This window comes from Lathyrus oleraceus, chromosome 4 (assembly GCF_024323335.1).
Source record: "Lathyrus oleraceus cultivar Zhongwan6 chromosome 4, CAAS_Psat_ZW6_1.0, whole genome shotgun sequence".
Classification (NCBI taxonomy): domain Eukaryota; kingdom Viridiplantae; phylum Streptophyta; class Magnoliopsida; order Fabales; family Fabaceae; genus Lathyrus; species Lathyrus oleraceus.
Window position 1 is genome coordinate 265,742,117 of NC_066582.1, and position 19,170 is coordinate 265,761,286.

Here is a 19,170-nt window from a genome sequence, read left to right on the forward strand (position 1 = left end):
TGTTAGAAGTTTGAGAAAAAAATCAAAAGAAACATGCAAGAACACGAGGAAGAAGATGATGAGTTGGTTTTCCAGTTTCTGGAATCTTTTTATTATATAAATTAATGTTTGTAAATAAGTTAATGGATGTATCACCTCCCCAACTGTTAGAGTGTGTGTGTTAAGTCTTTGTATGTGCAAGAGGTCTGGGGTGTGAATCCCCCTCGCCCCAGATTCATTTTTATTCATTGTTTTTTTGCCCTTTTTTTTCTTCATAACTTCAAAGACTCTTAACTTTATGACCCCTAAGCCTTTTGAGCCACTCTTTTTACTATGTGTTTATAATTTTGTCTATTTTATGATGGTTAAAAGAAATTCCATAATTAATTTATTTTCTACATACTTATACTTGTCTAAAGTTGGTACCTTTTTAGGATTGTTTTAGGGTATCAAATGACCTTCTTTGATTGATACTTTAATTTTTATTGATCACCATGATTTATATGAATGTTGTGCATCATATATGAACTTTGTTTGATGTTGTTAATATGTGCCTCTTGATTTTGACCTAATTTTGACTTACTTCAATATATGTTTACATGTTTATGTGCTTTGAACTTTTGTTACTATGCCATGAATTTTTGTGTGTTCATTTTGCCATTGATCCATGATTCACATGTTATTCTTTCATGTCTTTTTGAACCTTTGTGTGCATGTGTTACCTTTTGTTTGTCTTTGTTTATATGTTTATAAATACTTTAAACTTGTAATAACATGTCTTTGTATAACTTGTATGCTTACATGTTCAAACTTTTTGTATGATGTTAAACCTTTGATTGTGATCATATTGAACCTTAACATGCATGTCTTGAATACCTTAACTTGTTTTCATGATTAAGTTGATGTTATGTCTAAACCATGTCTTACTTCATGCATATACATGTTCATTCATACTTATTATGACATCCATATACAGGTTCATGTTTTGTCATGTCATTCATCTTTGTTTCTTCATGATGATATATACATGTCATTCATATTCATGTTAAATTTATACATCTTTGATTGATGTTATTATATCTTTGTTCATGTTCACATGTTGTACATATGGGCTTACATACCATGCTTGATATTGTTATGATCATGCTTCCATATATTTGTTGATGTCATGTATGAATATATTCTTCATTTCTTTATCTTTGTGGATGACATGTTTTAACATCTTCTTCATCCTTGTTTGTCCTTGCTGATGTCATGCTTGAACATCTTATTTACCATTTGTTTATCTTTGTTGATGTCATTCTTGAACATCTTCTTTATCATGTGCTTATATTTGTTGATGTCATGCTTGAACGTATTCTTCATCTTGCTTATATTTTGTTTATCTTTTTGCCTAAATCCAAGGGAAAGACCTCTTTATTGACTTAATGTCATAGGTAGTTTAGCAATCCCTAGTTTCCATTTGACCTTGTTAGAGTCATTCTCACTTTCTACCTAGATTTAAGTAAGAGTTTGTAATTCTTGTAAGTATGTTTGTTTTGAACACTTACTCCCCCCTCTGGAACCTTGATCACTACCAAGTGTTCTTTCACCCTTAGTTAGGTGAACTACAGTTGCTCTGATTCCATCCTTATAAGGATACGTAGGCACATGACTGCTAAGTTTTGGCTAGCAAACTTAATAAAACCTTTAGGTCCTTCCGAATAAAACATTTCCAAACAATAGAAAACAAACAATAACATAACACAAATACTTTCAAAAGGTTTCTATATGATATTATAGATACTGAGGATGCTAATAACTTCCCTTAGTATAACCAACCCCCGAACTTTAGATCTCTTCGCATTGTTTTTACATTGCATAATTAGGGTTTCATTCAATATTTTCCCTTTCCCTTAGATAAATTAAAGTTCGGTGGTGAACTTTAATGTTTTGTGATTCAAGTTAATACAATAGCTTGATATCCGATTCTCACCGCGACACATGGCTTGAGGTTGGGGAACATATGTTGGCTGTTTCTGATTGGTTGGGGTTTGGTTTTATCCTCTAGTGACTTAAGTTAATGTGATCGGTTGATGGTCAAGTCCACATGTTTTTTGTGAATTTTAAATTCTCCTTTAATGTCACGCTGCAAAAATAACATGGCTTGGGTTTGGTTGGTTGTTGGGCCTGAATGTTTCACTATTCACACCCCTTGTTTTGAGCCCATAAGCATATTTTACACATTGATCAGTTCATTCCTTGGTTTACTAATGCACCCCTCCCTTCCATTTCTCTTTTTTTTATACCACTTCTATTTAATTCTATTTAAAATATTTATTGTAGGCCAAATATATTAATTAAATTATGAAGGACAGTTGAAGTGTTATTTAATTTTTTATATTATTTATTTTCTTTTTTAATTTATTTTAATATTTATCTCATATTTTTTTATTATATGTATATTTTTATGCTAGCTTACTTTGTTAGGGTTTGATTTTAATTTTTCCTTTTTGAATTTTGACCCAATGTTTTACACACTTGTAGACATATGTATATAGGTCTTTTGAGCTTTCATTCTTACTTTGGTTGCTAATTTTGAGTCAATCTTGAACCTATTTTTGAAGGTATCCTTGTAATGATTACTTGTTTGTGCTAGTCTAGATGATCTAATTACTTGAACATATTTTACACATGGTTTTGAGAATATCTCAAGGATATCTTGTGATTTTGGCCTCATCTTTCTATGAATAATTTTTCATAATTCATCTATGCTTATAACTATTTTTCTTGAATTATGAAATGAATTCTTATTTCCTTGTGTTACATTTTTGCATTTAGTTGTTTGTTTTAGATTGTATTTGTGTAACCATTGGGGATCTCTTTCCTTTTATCCCTTGACCTCATCATCATCATCTAGGAGACTTAAATCCAACCATGTGAACTATTATGAGCATCTCCAATTGATTTTTCTCTATTTACTTATCTTGGTTGCTTCTTACTTGCTCTAGAAGGCCCTAGTTGGATGTTGTCTTGTGCATTCTACTTTGAATATTATGAGTCCATTGAATTTTATTTCTCTTGCCTATACTTAGCTTTTACTTGGTATTGGCAACTTTATACTTTGATCTTATGATTATTTGAGGGGTGCTCCATTACCATTCATCATGATGACAAATTAAAAACTACATTATTTTCTTTCTTGACCTAATTTTGGGTTTGGTGGATGGTGAAACTTTTAGGAGTTTGGGATCCATCCTTCTGTATTCTAATGTTACACTTATTTCATTTCTTTTTGTCTCAATTTTATTTCACACTGCCACTTTACTTTGTTTTGATAAAGGATTCCTTTTCTGGGATGATATCTTTACTTATTTATCAAGTTACTTGACTTTGATTTGTGTATGCAGTTTGGGTTGACTTCTTTTGGTTACTCTTGGATCTCATATTGAGTTAACTTGTGGCGCAAGTATCACATTCATTAATGTCATGTGCATGCTTCCTTTGTTTGATTATCTTTTTCTTGAGCTTTCTTGGACTTATGTGATGTTGTTGTTCATCTTGACTTATTAACTTGTCATTTGCTTGTATCCTTTACCATGACGTGATATGGATTACTATTCTTTCATATTTAGTTCCATGACTTGATATGGCTTACATTGTCTATCTTTCATCTATTCTTTCATGACTTGATATGGATTGTCTGGTTTCTATCTTTTTCTACCATGGCTTGATATGGATTGTTATTTCTTCTACCTTCTACCATGACTTGATATGGATGGTTATTGGTTGTATCTTCTTTCCATGACTTGATATGGATTATCTTGTTGGTATTTCATTTATTCTTCCATGGCTTGACATAGCTTGAAATTATTTACCTTTTATTTCCTCTCCCATGACATGATATGGATTGCTACTACTTTTTCTTTTCTATCATGACTTAATATGGTATTGTGTTTCTTATTGTTCCATGACTTGATATGAATCACCCTTCTTCTGTTATCTCTTTTCCTTGTGTTAACATCATGCTCCCCATAGAATTTTCTTTGGTTCATTCTTGGCTAAGTTTGAACTAAAGTAGACCTTAGGTTTGATAACCAAGCATGACAACATTAGGAAGACACCCCTTGACCCTTATCCCTAGGTCAATCTTTGCATGATAACTCAGGCGGATGTTTCCCTTTTATCCTAACTTTAGGACCACTCTTGCATGCCAACATTAGGTTTCTCTTTATAATCCCCTTAGATTTTCTATTTCTTTTTTGCATTCATTCTAAAACAAAAACCATTTCTTAATCAAGATCCAAAAAAAACATTTTGAACACAACTTGAACTCTTTTAACAAGAAGAGAGAAGTATTCAGATACCTCCTACTTTGGGAGGATCATTTGATGTATTCTCTCAACAAAACACTCAACCAATCAAACTTATTTTGCACTTGGATTTTCTTATGAAAATTTTCAATAATGGTGGTTACCCATAAAAAGCACAAACAAAATCAAATTTTTTGAGAAGAACTACGGTGCTCTGATTCATTTTGATACGTAGGCATTGGGTTGCAAAACCTAAGCGAGCGTAATAATAAAAAAATTCTTTTTATAGTTCAGTGTTTGCATGCATTCCCTTTTCTTTAGTTAGTAAGTCTTAGAATAAGAACACCCTTTTGATTCTAACTACAGACGTGAGGGATGCTAATACCTTTCCCTTGTGTAATCGAATCCCTTACCCGTCTTTTGGTTGCGAGATTATCAGATTCATCCATCTTTAGGGTTACTCAGTGTTTCTTTTCCCTCTTATTGGATAAATAACATTGGCGGCGACTCTGTTTTCTATGCGCATTTTTTTCGAGATGCGACACATCTTACTCTTCGACTTTCCTATAGCTCTTTCATCCATTCTTTGTTCAAGAGATTCATGCGTCCCTTGAAGCTCTTCCTTTTTCAGTTTTGACAAATCTTTCAACTCTTCTATGACTACTACCACATAGTCGAACTTTGGAGCCAAGAACCTCATGATCTTTCCAACAATAGATCTTGATGTCAACATTTCTCCATATACCTTAATTTGATTCACCAGTTTCGTAACCTTAACGAAGAAATCAGTTATGCTTTCATTATCTTCCATCTGAAGCAATCCATATTTCCTTTTGTAAGTTTGTAACCTCACCTCTTTCAACTTCACCGCGCCTCCAAACGATTTCTCCAGAATTTCTCATGCTTCTTTCACCGACTCTAAATCATTAACCTTTTCAAAGTTATCTGGATCAACACATTGATGGATTATAAAGAGAGCTTTATAATATATATTTTTCAATTCTTTATGTGCAGCCCTTTCTTCATCCGTCGCATTTTCTGCAAGCGTTGTTACTCCTTCCTTCATTAGATCCTAAAGATCTTGATAACAGAATACAACTTTTATCTGCTTGCACCAATTCTCGTAATTATTATTCTTGAGAATCGGAAGATTCGCTGGAAAATGCTTGTTTGAATGATTCATTGCCATCGTGATTTTCTTCCCACCAATCGCTTAAACCGGAGCTCTAGATACCATATATTGGAAATCTACCACAACCTATGGATACTTTCTGTCAATCTTGATGAACAAGATTGTTATCACCCACACAATGACAATGAAAAGAAAAGAACAATTGAGAAAGAAAGAAAAGAACGTAGGAGAAGAAGAATATTTTTTGCAGAGTTTTCTCTCTGCCCACAACCTGCGGAAAACTTCTTTATTCACTTTGCAATTGAAAAATTATGTGAATACAATATTATGAATTCCTATCTACTAAGAATAGGGGTTACTCCCTTTATTTATAGTTTTAGGTTAACTTACTCCCTAAGCCAAAGCCCAAAACTATAAAATCTTAAAATAGTTAACACTTACTAAAAACAGACCTAAGTCGAAATCATGTGTGAAGTAACATGCTTCGACACTTCGACATACTAATACAACTCGACACACTAGTCTATTCGACACATCCTTGTTTTATCGAGCAACCTGCTTCGACACAAGGAATTACAATTCAACAAAAAGAACTTTATGCCAAATTTTCCTCATCTCAGCATAACCAAAAAACAAATGACTCAGAGTCTCCTCTTTGGCACAAAAATAACACTGAGCATTATCTATCATTCCAAATTTGTGCAACATTGATTTAGTAGCAACCTTACCATGACAAACTAGCCAAAGTAACATTTGGGCCCTAGGCCTGGATTTGTTGTAGTAGAACAGAATGTTCCACATGACTTTAGGTTCGTCAATAGTCATACCAATATACATCTTCTTCACACTAAATTTCCCCCATCGTATGCATTTGGTTCCATAGAACTTGCACAACTCCCATAAACTAATTTGCAATTTTATGAAAAAATTTGGGGTTATTTTGAATTTTGTTTAAAAATAGAGACTAATTTCAAAACATTGAAAGATTAATAATAGCCAAATTGGCAATCGCAATGTATAGAGTAAAAAAGAAGTTTCAAATTCCTTACTTTTACATAAAATTTAAAATTTCTTAATTTTAATTTGAACAAAACATTTCATAGATTTCCATCATTTTAACTATTCTTCATGTTTTTTTATCCGAACAATGAATTTGATCAAATCTTCTTAAATCCCATAAGAAACACACCTTTAAGATATTGTTGATGAATTATGAGACACAAAATTAAAAATGAAAAATCACATAAATTTGTTATATTCCCTCAATACTTTTATTAAAAAGGTAAAAATCAAGGAAATGTGATAGCATAAAAAAAGAAATATAATAAAAAGAAATCCAATAAAATATTTTTTCTTGTTTTAACTATTTGTGATGGATTTATTTTTAATATATAAAAAATAAATTCAGTAGAGATGAAAGTAAAGTTTGTTGAGGATTGTTTTAGTGAAAATTTTAATTTGGATTTTTAAGAACGTTTTTTTAAATTTAAATTTATTAATTATTTGAATTTAATAACAAAAATATATGTTATTTTCTATGCTCATGTACTTTTATTTTAAATACAAAACACATATTTGTTAATAATAAAGTATTAATTTGGTTCAAACGTATCATTTTTATATTTTTAAATATTATTTAATCAAAAATAATTTAACCTAATATTTCTTAGACCATCATTGATGAGAAAAGAAACTAATAAATATATTTATAAGCATATAAAATCTGCAGGGATTATTAGGAGATATAATAAGTAAATTTCGTGTATACAAAATAATTAAATTATTTATATAAGTGGTGTGTGAGGTAGCTTAACTGTATGCAATAGTTGAGTTAAATAAGTGTAAAATGTCTACTTATGGTTCAATCTCTGGAAACAATATTTATTTATATTTATGTATTAATGTAAACAATTTAATGATATTTATAAATCAACAACATTTTAAAAAAGATATACATTATATAAATACTACATCTTATAATATTGATTTTATATATCAACTACAAATCGACACAATTACATGCATTCCTATGATTATTTTTCTACTTTGATATTAAAAAGATTGCTGAGGGTAAGGTTGTGATTGAAGTTGAAATTCATTATCCCATGAACTTGAAGTACCATAATCAAACAATTGAAATCTTCTCATGAAAGCAGAAATGGGTGACTCAACAAGATTAGGACACAAAGCATATGAAGCTTGATAAGGTTCAGTATTGTTAACCACTTGTGTTTGAATAGGATAATAATATGGTTGATATTCAACATTCACATTGTTGAGTACTTGTGTTTCAAGAGGGTAAGATATATGTGTTACATCCTAATCTTGTTGAGTCACTCATTTCTGAATATTTCTCATGTAAGCGGTGATACGTGACTCAACATAATTTGTCCATGGCATGTCCACAAGAGGATAACCAGTAGCAAAATGAAAATAAAGTCCAAACAATTCACTATAAGGAAACTCTTGAGGAGCTGCTGGCATCGAAACCCTAACCTGAATTTGATTGTAACCCCGTAAGATGTTATAAAACATTCTTAAAATCATTCGTGTTTATGTGTTAAACATCTGGCTCTGGATTTTCATGTATACCACAACTAAAAATATTGTTGCCATTGTTAATGGCATTTTGTACTGGGTTCTTATTTATCTTATTCTTTCCCATTTTGCTCACATGAAATTTCTCATTCAGCTGATTTTTTTAAATTTTCATTTTGTACACCAAAACCAATACAAGATCAAATTCTAAAAAACAATTATCCAAGAAACCAAATAAAAACACTTTTAATCAAACAAATTAACTAAAGTAATTACAAAACTCAATTCCAACATTAAATTATAAATACCTGATCATTGATCATAAAAAGTGGGAGAAATGTACCCTTATGGAGAATCAATTCACTCAATCTATTGATAATTAAATGAAAATATTTATATTTTAACGAAAAGAAAAATTAACCTAAAAGAGGGATTTGATAAAAAGATTTAAATTTAACTCGAGTACTTTAAAGATGAGACTCTAAAGAAGAAAATAACGCCCATTCTATTATGTAGGACTTTTTGTGCTGAGTTAACAATGGTAATGAAAATGAATTAGAAAATTCTTATATTTTACAATATTAATATATAAAATCAATGAATCAGCAAAATTTATTAAATAGTAAATATATTGCATACTTCTTCTATTTTAATGTTGTTTTTTCTATTGAGTCAAAATAAAATTAAAAAATTCAATAAAAAATATTTATAAAATGTTTTATTTTTGCCTTTTATACTTAATTTCCTAATAAATATTTTGACAAAACTCATTACCATTTCCTTCCATTATTAAGTATATGTGAATGAATATTTCAACATAGAGAAGCAGTGAAATTAGACATTCTAATGAAAGTTTAAAATAAATAAGTAATATATTTTTTTAACTTGTTGATTTATAAATATTAACAATTTGTTTGTATTAATATATAAATATAAATAAATGTTGTCGTCAAAGATTTAACCATAGACCAACAATATTAATAAATGCTATATGAATATATTTTTTTAATTATTTAAAATATTCTTATGGGGCGTTTGGGTGAAGTAATTAAAAATTCTTAAATTTTTTAAATTTTTAGCAATTCAAATTATTCAATTGAAAGAGTGTATGTGGTAGCTCAGTTATTATGTATTAATTTTTTTAATGAGTGTAAACTACTTTAAGGTTTAATTTTGATGACAACATTTATTTATATTTATATATTTATGTAAAAAAATTGTTGATATTTATAAATCAACAACTTTTTTAAAAATGATTCTAATGAAATTAATTTACGTTTAAATTATTTTTTTTATACAGAGTAATAAAATTATTTACTATCAAATTTGTGGGTTTATTTTTATTGATTTTAAAATTTTGGGTAAAGTTTAAAATTTGAAAAATAAAAACTTATTTAGGGTGACGGGAGTCCGATTTGAACTTCAACATTAAAAACGTACATTATGCTTTAGGGTGACGGGTGTCACCCTAATGACGCTTTGGTCGTCATTGCGTTGGAGGCACTGACGAACGTCGGCTGCTTGACAGGTAGACCTTCATGGTCCGTCCCCAAGCATGGTTAGTTGGGATGGTCGTCACATGGGTGACATGTGATATGATGTGTTCAGTGAAGGACATCACCTTTGTGAAGGGTGACCCATCAGGCTGCCAAAATGAGCGCCATTCGCTCAGCTGCATGGAATTGACTTGTCGTTCCAATTTTGATGCGTTGTTGTGATTAGGCTACTGTTTGACCACTATTTTGAGATATTTGATGTTGTTTATTATATTGTTGATTTAACCCACTTGTTTTGTGTAGAGATTAATATTGATTTTTATTATGGTGATTATGTTGTGATTGTATTGTGATCATTTTGTGATATTACATGTTTTGGTGAATCATACATCATAGTGTACGGGCTTTTGTCTAATTTTGGTGTGCTCTGATCCTACGGTGGGGATTCAAGAGCGAGTATTTGGTTCCAGATGGGGATCAGTGATACGTTACCTATGATGATGATAATAATTTGGTGTGCTTTGGTCCTAAGTTAGGGATTCAGGAGCGAGATGGACATGTGTTGTCCATAATGGTACCACACACATTGTTGAGTCGTGGTGATGAGTACATTTGCATCCATTATTTGCATATGTATTGAATGAATATGTTGATATTGGTGAATTGAGAATGCTTTGGTGAAGTATGTGATTGAATTGTGTTAAATAATTGTTATTTTTTATTTAGGCTATCCTTGCATACTTTTGGACCATTATATTATAAGACTGTATTTCCACTCCTTTGTTGTTTGTGTGTTCTTTGCTCTTTATTAGGGTACATACGAGCAGGCAACTGAGTAGCTGCTTAGAAGCTGAAGGATGGAATTAAGGCTATTCTTCTTTTCCTGTTTAATGTGATAATTAGATTGCGTTGCTCTGATTTATAACACTGGGTGGGAGAATACTTTGTTTTTCTATTTTCTATTGGTTTTGATGTTGTTTATGTTAAAGGAATTTTCCATAACCATGTTGATGTTATGCAACATATTTGGATGTTGAATTATTTTAAATGATTATTTTGATGCGATTAGCCTATATATAGGAGAGCATGTGATGACAAGTATTTAAATTAATGCATGTTTTATATAATTCGTATTATGAAGCAGGTTTCTTTTGTGTTTGAGTGACACCCTATGTGGGTAGTTGTTTTATTTTCGTAACTTATGTGATGCAAGGTTTAGGGTGTTACAATAATGACCTAGCATTCACAATATTTTGTGGTTGATCCATGTAATAGACATTCAACAACATTTTACGTTTGTCACACCCCAATTTTGACCATGAATCATCGAATCAATACATTCTTCACAGCGCTCACATCACCTGCATAACATAGCATGAATTTCATCTCGCCTAATGCCTAAAATGTCCGTTGAATTAAATTTTCGGATCAAAATACAAACCGGTTGAATCAATTTTCAAATGTGTGTCAAATTAACTGGGGAAAAATTTAAAATTCGAGTTTGCAGACATCAGTTTTATTAATCTACATTTCACATAGTTTAACCTCATGTGTTTTTTTTGTTTTTTTGACTACTTTTTCAGTCATATTTTGATTTGCCTGAGCCTTTTCAACCGAGCATTTTCCACTTCAAAATTTAAAAGATACCTGTATTTTTCTGAGAGGTTTACTTCACGCTGATCATTATAGTGAATTCAATTTAATTTTTCGGACACTTTTGCACCCAATTTTTAGTCATTTTATATTTATTCTTTTGTCAAAGTGTTCGGAATAATTAAGTAGAATTTCCTATGCTATCATTTTAAATTTATCATGTTTATTTAAGAGGGTGTGAATTTTAGTTATGTTAATTGATTTAATCTCATTAAAATTAATTAAAGCTTCTAGAAGAGGTAACTTTGACATTTTAAGTTATGTGTGTTTCTTTGATTTAATATGGATCGTTGATTCAAATTGAAGGATCATATTTAGTTATCCATGTGAATTTTTATCATCCAATTAAAAAAATAGAATTTAATTAAAGGAGTTAATAAAAATCAAAACTTAAGAGAAAAATTTCTCCCCTTCCAATGATACGTGGCTGCGTGGGTCTTCTAAGGGAGCTGACACGGTTTTGTTGGCATGTAAGTTGGAGACATCACATTCTTGATCAACCACTCCAAATGTACAACACAAAAAGAGAGGATTCTCTCTCACTTGGAAAGAAAATGAAAATTTGATCAAAGATGAGAAAGGGTCTGAAACAAAAAGAGAGAAAAACACAACCACCTTCGTGCTCACCATTCTTCCTCCACCGCATACCGTCTATTTCGCTCCGCCAAAACACCATTAAAACCACAATATTAATCCATTGTGCAAACTGTTACAAGAAAAAACAAACCCCTTTAACCAACACGTTACCCTCCTTACAAGTTTTTCTACAAACCCACAAATCTCGATTTTTATGCAAAAATCCTTCTTCACACTTCTCTCAATCTTCCATAAAGCAAACAATAACCACTCCCTCTATTCCATAATTTATGCGTCGGACTTCCCTCACAATATCATTGTGATTTGTCTTCTCTCCTCCTTCTTCCTCCCAAGACCGCCGCAACACCACCGATAACTACCAACGAAATAACCCAACGGAGCCTTATTTTAATAATCGTGAACCACTTCCATATTCTACCACCCAAACATCACTCTTCTCTTACATCAAATCAACCACCATGTGAGAAACATACTCCCTCCGCCATTTCGTTTCCGACAAACATAACAACCCTTAACACGCACATACCACTCTTCTCTTTCAGCATCAAACACACTGAACAACCAACACTTTGACTCAGCGAAACTCCACCATCACCAAGTTTCATTGAGTTCATCTGAGTAATACCATCAACTCAGTTAAATCAGCACGAGCAATCATCCTATTTCCTGTTTCCGACTTCTGCAACACCAGTAAATCTTGCTCCTCATTCACCAAGCAATATCTACAAATGTTTCGGTTTTGTTTCACTAACGCGACTTCCTATGATTAAATATTGCTTATTTGTGTATTTCAAATTGGTTTCAATGCTCCATTTGAGTTCACTGGGGTATTTGTTTAAGTTTAACACTGAAATTTGTTTTGAATTTCATTATGTTGGATTGAGTTTTAGGGTTGGGTACTAATTTTGATGGAATGCAACGTTGGCCTTCATTTGGTTACGTTGCACTGAAAGAAGAAAGTAAATAAGGTTGCAAAAATTTTAGCATTCTTTTGGTTTTATTAGAATTTTTATTTTATTATATTTATGTTATTTAATTAGTTTGGTCTTTTTTTTCTCTTTTGTTTTTTTTTTAAATCTGATTATTTGTATATATGTGAGGATTGGGTTTGATTTTTACATCTAAGTTTACACCCATTGTTTGTTTTGCACCTTTATTATGTTGTGAGTAACTTTGTGATGATGTAAATAAATTGGTTGATACTTTTTATTTCCATTGCGATAAATTTAATTACTAATCCATGGATTCGGTAATTTTATATTGTTACATCGCCAAAATTTCGATATATTGATTGTATTTCGCCGCGTTATGACCATTGCATACAATGTCTCATTTGTTATCGATACACACAAACCGTCTTTGAGCATATTACTTAGAATTTTGCGTGCATTTCTTGACCTTTCGCTTATTTTAAATCTCGGTTGTGAGGTTTACTTAATAAAAGTTTTGATACTGTTTGCTTTGCCATTGTGTATTAAGCCTCACTTTACGTTTTCATTTCTTGAGCGTTTGATTTCATTCCCATTCCATGCCATCATGCAATGATACGTTATACGTTAGCATTTATTTCAAGTCATGATACCAAACAATGATCTAATGTCGTTGAGTTTAAATCGACTTTGAAATCTACTTTCAGTTGCTTTGCAAGTCCTTGCTTTTGTGACATTTATTCACATCCTATCATCATGGTCTCTATCCATGCACGTTTCATTTTGTTTTACTTATTTCGATTTAATTAAGATGAACATGTGTTCGGCATATGACGTCTGTGTTGATATCTCCCATCTTTTGGCTTACTCTTGGACCTTCTTACAATCAGACCCTTTTTGTGCACTTGCTTGCATTTGTATAATTTAGTTTTGATTTAATTGTTTCATTATTTCATATCCCCATTCGACAAAGTACTCCCATTTCCATGACGTGTAATAATTTTACCACTTTATTTTTTATCGCTTTTTGTTTAGGTAGTTTCTAACACAAGAATAAAATCAACCATTTTTTAGGAAAAGAACAAAAATAAAAAACCGATCCAACGTCGAATACTTTTTCTTAAAGACCAAACCTTCCATTTCAATCCATTTCTATCATTCCCAATTTCTCAAACTTTCCGTCTTCAACCATTTTCAAACTCTCCAACCATTTTTATAAAACTCTTTTTGCAATCGTTAATCAAATGCTTAATCCAACGTCAAGCCATTTTCCTTATAAAAACTTAAAAATATATAAAAATAGCAAAACTCTTTTCACAAATAAGGTGAAAAAGGAACGGGGTGTAATCCACGAGCTCCCGAGAGTTAGGAACTAAGATGTAGTTCTCTCCCTTCTAAACTCTCTCATCATCCAAAAATACTTCAAACCAATCAAACTCTTTTCTCGCCATCGTGCGATTGATTATCAAACCCTTTTTGTAAACGAAAGGTGTTTTGTCTTGAGACGCCGCAAAAATAATGTTTCGTCCACTTGAGCGTGTGAGTAAGCTTGTAACGTTGCCCACGAATGTTGATTTCTAAATCCGTTCGGTTGTGATGAAAATGTTCCTTTCTCCACTTGTTTTTTGGGTAGCTAAGAATGTTTTCGTCAATTGACACAAAGTAGCTTTGGCTAAAATCGAACAACAAACAAGCATTTTCTACCTAGAACTACATAAGCCTTGCGTTCTCTATTACACCCGGAGATACCTAGGAGCAGAATTTTAAAATCTTGTCAGGCACATTATTAAAAAATCCAAAAACATTTTCTATTTTCTATTTGTCCTACGCTTTCTTTCCATCTTAATAACTCAAAAAGCCTAACATTTCTAAGTTAATGATGCGTTGTTAAACTTGGTGTTCGCAAGTGTACGAACGCGTCAGAGTAATATAAAAGATTATCGAACCACAGAGACCAAGTGTCAATCTATCGTTATCTGTTGTTATGGTGTTTATCAAAGGCAGTCAAAATAGGTGTTTTTGTAGTGTGCAATGAAAAGTAAAGTATTGAAAATAGAATATAATTTATAAAGACAGGGTCGAATGTAATTCACGTAATCAGTTGATAATCCAAGTACTTGCTAATAGAACTACTTATGGGCAATGTTTCCTACTTTGTAAAGAACTAATTTAACAGGAACTGTCGCTTTCGCGTATTCAGAACGAAAGCGCTTTGTTTAGTTCATTAGGAGTTTTTAACATTAAGAAGAAAAGAGATTTTAAAACTATTTTCGGACGCGTTTATAAGTTTAGAGTCTGGTTCGTAAGAACCTCTTTTGGTTAAGAAATCCAGGTTATAATACTTTTCAACTTAGTTAAGATACTATATTTCTTAAAAATAGGTTTACTACTCTAACGCAATGCGCGCCTTTTTATAAGTGACAATAAGAGGGTTTGATTAGGGAGTACAACTCGGTTCTGAATACGGGAAAGCGACAGTTCCTGTTAAATTAGTTCTTTTCAAAGTAGGAAACATTGCCCATAAGTAGTTCTATTAGCAAGTACTTTGATTATCAACTGATTACGTGAATTACATTCGACCCTGTCTTTATAAATTATATTCTATTTTCAATACTTTACTTTTCATTGCACACTACAAAAACACCTATTCTGACTGCCTTTGATAAACACCATAACAACAGATAACGATAGATTGACACTTGGTCTCTGTGGTTCGATAATCTTTTATATTACTCTGACGCGTTCGTACACTTGCGAACATCAAGTTTAACAATGCATCAAGTTTTTGGCGCCGTTGCCGGGGACCAATTTCGTCAAATTTCATTTTCCTTTTGTTATATCGTTTAGACTTAGGTTATTTCCCTCTGGTCGATGCGAAGAACTCGCAGCACCGGAAGTTTAAGCTTAGTAAACCCTCTGGCGGAACCTGAACGTTACGCTCGCGCACGTTTATTCTTTCATAGAATTAAGAAAACTATGGTCGAAGATCAAAACCAAAGACCTCTTAAGGACTTCGCTCAACCATCTAATGAAGAACCTAGTTCTAGTATAGTAAACCCAATAATACCAGCCAATAATTTTGAACTTAAACCATCCCTGTTGCAACTAGTGCAACATAGACAATTCGCGGGTCTCGCTACCGAGAACCCAAACCAACATTTAAAAATATTTCTTCAATTAGCAGATACTTTTAAAACCAATGGAGCTTCTCCTGAGGCAATACGTTTAAGATTATTTCCTTTTTCCCTCAGAGATAAAGCTCTATCATGGTTAGATTCCCTTCCACCCAATTCCATTACGACTTGGGATAACCTTAGAAGAGTTTTTCTTGCTAGATATTTTCCCCCGAGTAAGACCTCCGTTCTTCGAAACCATATAACTAGGTTTACCCAAAACCAAGGAGAAACGCTGTTCGAAGCTTGGGAGAGATATAAAGAGTTGTTACGAGCATGCCCACATCATGGTTTAGAAAATTGGTTAATCATTCAAACCTTCTATAATGGACTTCATTACAACACAAAGATGACCATCGACGCTGCCGCAGGCGGTGCTCTGATGAACAAACCTTACCCTGAAACTAGTGTCGTCATCGAAGATATGGCTCAAAACCATCAATCATGGGGAGTCGAACGAGCGACAGTTGAGAAGAAGGAAGCCCAAGGAGGAGTGCATGAACTAAGCTCTATAGACATGATGCAAGCTAAAATGGACGCATTAGCTCTCAAAGTCGAGCATATGTACACGAACCCGAATACTGTAGCCGCAGTTTCGTCGGATTGTGAGATATGTGGAACCCAAGGACACCAATCCGCTGAATGCAGTCTATTGAACGAAACCCACTCCGAGCAAGTGAACTACACCCAAGGGAACCCATATTCGAATACCTATAACCCTGGATGGAGGAATCACCCTAACTTCTCCTATAAAAACAATAACCCTATTCAAAATAATGCACCTCCGAGACCTAGTTATCAAGCCCCTAGATCAAATCAACCTATGCAACCTATACCACCAAAGCTGAGCCTTGAGAAAATTATGGAAAATTTTATCACCGCTCAAACCCAACAAAACAAGGAGTTCATGAACCAAAACATTCATGTTAACGAATTGATTACTCAGTTAGGAACCAAGGTTGACCAAATAGTTACTCATACCAAGATGCTTGAAACCCAGATCTCTCAGGTAGCTTTAAACCAAGCCCCTCAGACTACACCTGGAGGACAATTCCCTGGACAACCTCAACAAAATCCGAGAGGACAAGCCAATGCCATTACCCTACAAAGTGGGAACGCTTATGATGAGCCACCAAACCCAAGATTGAGTGAACCCGAAACTTCTAAGGAATGTATCAAATCCCGGGATGAAGTAAAGGAACCAGAGGAATCTGAAAACCAGGAAGGTCGAGATAAAGGAGAAGAACCTAAAGATAAAATTTACGTACCGCCCCCGCCATATAAACCACATATACCATATCCCCAAAGACTCAAACAAACCCAGATTAATAAACAATATCAAAAATTTATTAAAGTTATAGAAAAACTTCATGTAGAAATCCCTTTCACAGAAGCCATCACCCACATACCTTCTTATGCAAAGCTTTTGAAAGACATCCTTACCAACAAACGTAGACTTGACGATCCGAAGCCTTTGGAATGTAATGCAATTTCCGAGGACAAATTAGCAAAGAAAGATAAAGATCCTGGAAATTTCTCCATTCCTTGCCTTTTGGGTAATCATGTCATCGAAAAAGCTTTTCTAGACATAGGAGCTAGTGTGAGCTTAATGCCTCTAGCAGATTGTGAGAGATTAAATTTAGGAGAATTACAACCCATTAAGATGTCACTTCAGTTAGCCGATAGATCTGTCAAATATCCGATAGGCATTTTAGAAGATGTTCCTGTTAGGATAGGTCAACTATTTATCCCTACTGATTTTGTCGTCATGGACATCAAAGAAGACAATGATATACCAATTCTTCTAGGTAGACCGTTCTTATCGACTGCAGGAGCCATAATAGATGTCAAGAAAGGAAAGTTGACATTTGAGGTAAGTGACGAGAAAATAGAATTTATACTTTCGAAATTTCTTATGGCACCTGTGATGGGAGACTCGTGTTATGCCTTAGATATCATTGATGAAAGTGTTAGAGAATTAGAACAAAAAGAAATTATTAAGTTACCATCGACCCCCATAAAGGAAGATGATGACTTTAAAGAACCTTACATCGATGATAACCTTTACGAATGTTTATCCCTTACCCCAGATCCTATGCCATGCCCTAAGAAACCGACCTTAGAACTTAAGGAACTGCCTAAGAACCTGAGATATGAGTTTCTCGATGAAAAGATGAACCGTCCAGTTATAGTTAGTGCTACCTTGAGCCAAGAGGAAACGAACCAACTTTTAGACGTTTTACGAAGATATCCCCCAGCCTTAGGATATAATATCTCTAACTTGAAAGGTATAAGCCCATCCGTATGCATGCATCGGATTTCGCTCGAAGAAGATTCAAAACCCTCTAGGGAGCATCAGAGAAGAATAAACCCTATAATTAGTGATGTTGTTAAGAAGGAAGTTCTTAAGTTACTTGAGGCAGGTATAATCTATCAGATCTCGGATAGTAAGTGGGTGAGCCCTGTGCATATAGTACCTAAAAAGGGAGGCATCACAGTCGTGCAAAACGATAAAGGCGAACATGTAGCAAAACGTTTAGAAGGAGGATGGCGGATGTGTATAGATTATAGAAATATAAATAAAGCAACTAGGAAGGAACTTTGAATTTAGACTACTTAGCTGCTCGAGAAAAGCGTATCCTGGACATTCATAAATTAGAAGAACTTAGGCAATCTGCCTACGAAAATGCAAAAATATATAAAGATAGGACAAAGGCCTATCATGACAAAAGAATAGTAAAGAAAAACTTCAATATAAGCGATTTTGTTCTCCTTTTCAGCACTAGGTTACGACTTTTCCCTGGAAAGCTACGTTCAAGATGGACTGGTCCTTTCGAAGTATCCAAGATTCTGAGATCCGGAGCCGTAGAAATCAAGAACGATACCTGTAGTCCATTCCTTGTAAATGGACAAAGACTGAAGCTCTACGAAGGAGGAGACATTCCAGCATACTACTCGAGCCACACCCTGATTGATCCACCAATTACCACTGCTACAGGTGTATAAATTCTAACCGTCAAGCTAATGACGTTAAACAAGCGCTGCGTGGGAGGCAACCCATGGTTTTTCTTTTCATTTTACTTGTTTTTTTCGCATTTATTTACATTTATTTTTATTTTTATTTTATTTTATCTTATTTTGCATTAAGACTAAAGTTTGAATGGTTTGTATTTTCAGGATCACTTTCCTAACTTTTACAGGATGCAGGGTTTTGATGACATGCATGTTGCCTATAGAGACAATGCTCAGAGGGAGCGCTACATTGCTTTATACCAGCGCCCTATGGCACCCACACGTTACCCTGATCAGCATTGTATGGAGGCACTGGGCATCGAGCCTAGTATCCGATTCCTTAGCCACCAGCTTCACTGGGACGAGTTT

The 19,170-nt window shown here is 33.3% G+C and overlaps 1 non-coding gene across 1 annotated transcript; it reads right to left on the minus strand.

Annotated features, from left to right (window-relative positions):
* Positions 1 to 15,976: 15,976 nt before the first annotated feature.
* On the minus strand, positions 15,977 to 16,083 carry LOC127077938 (small nucleolar RNA R71). The gene has a single exon (XR_007787697.1). It is a non-coding gene; the product is annotated as a small nucleolar RNA R71 (small nucleolar RNA).
* Positions 16,084 to 19,170: the final 3,087 nt, after the last annotated feature.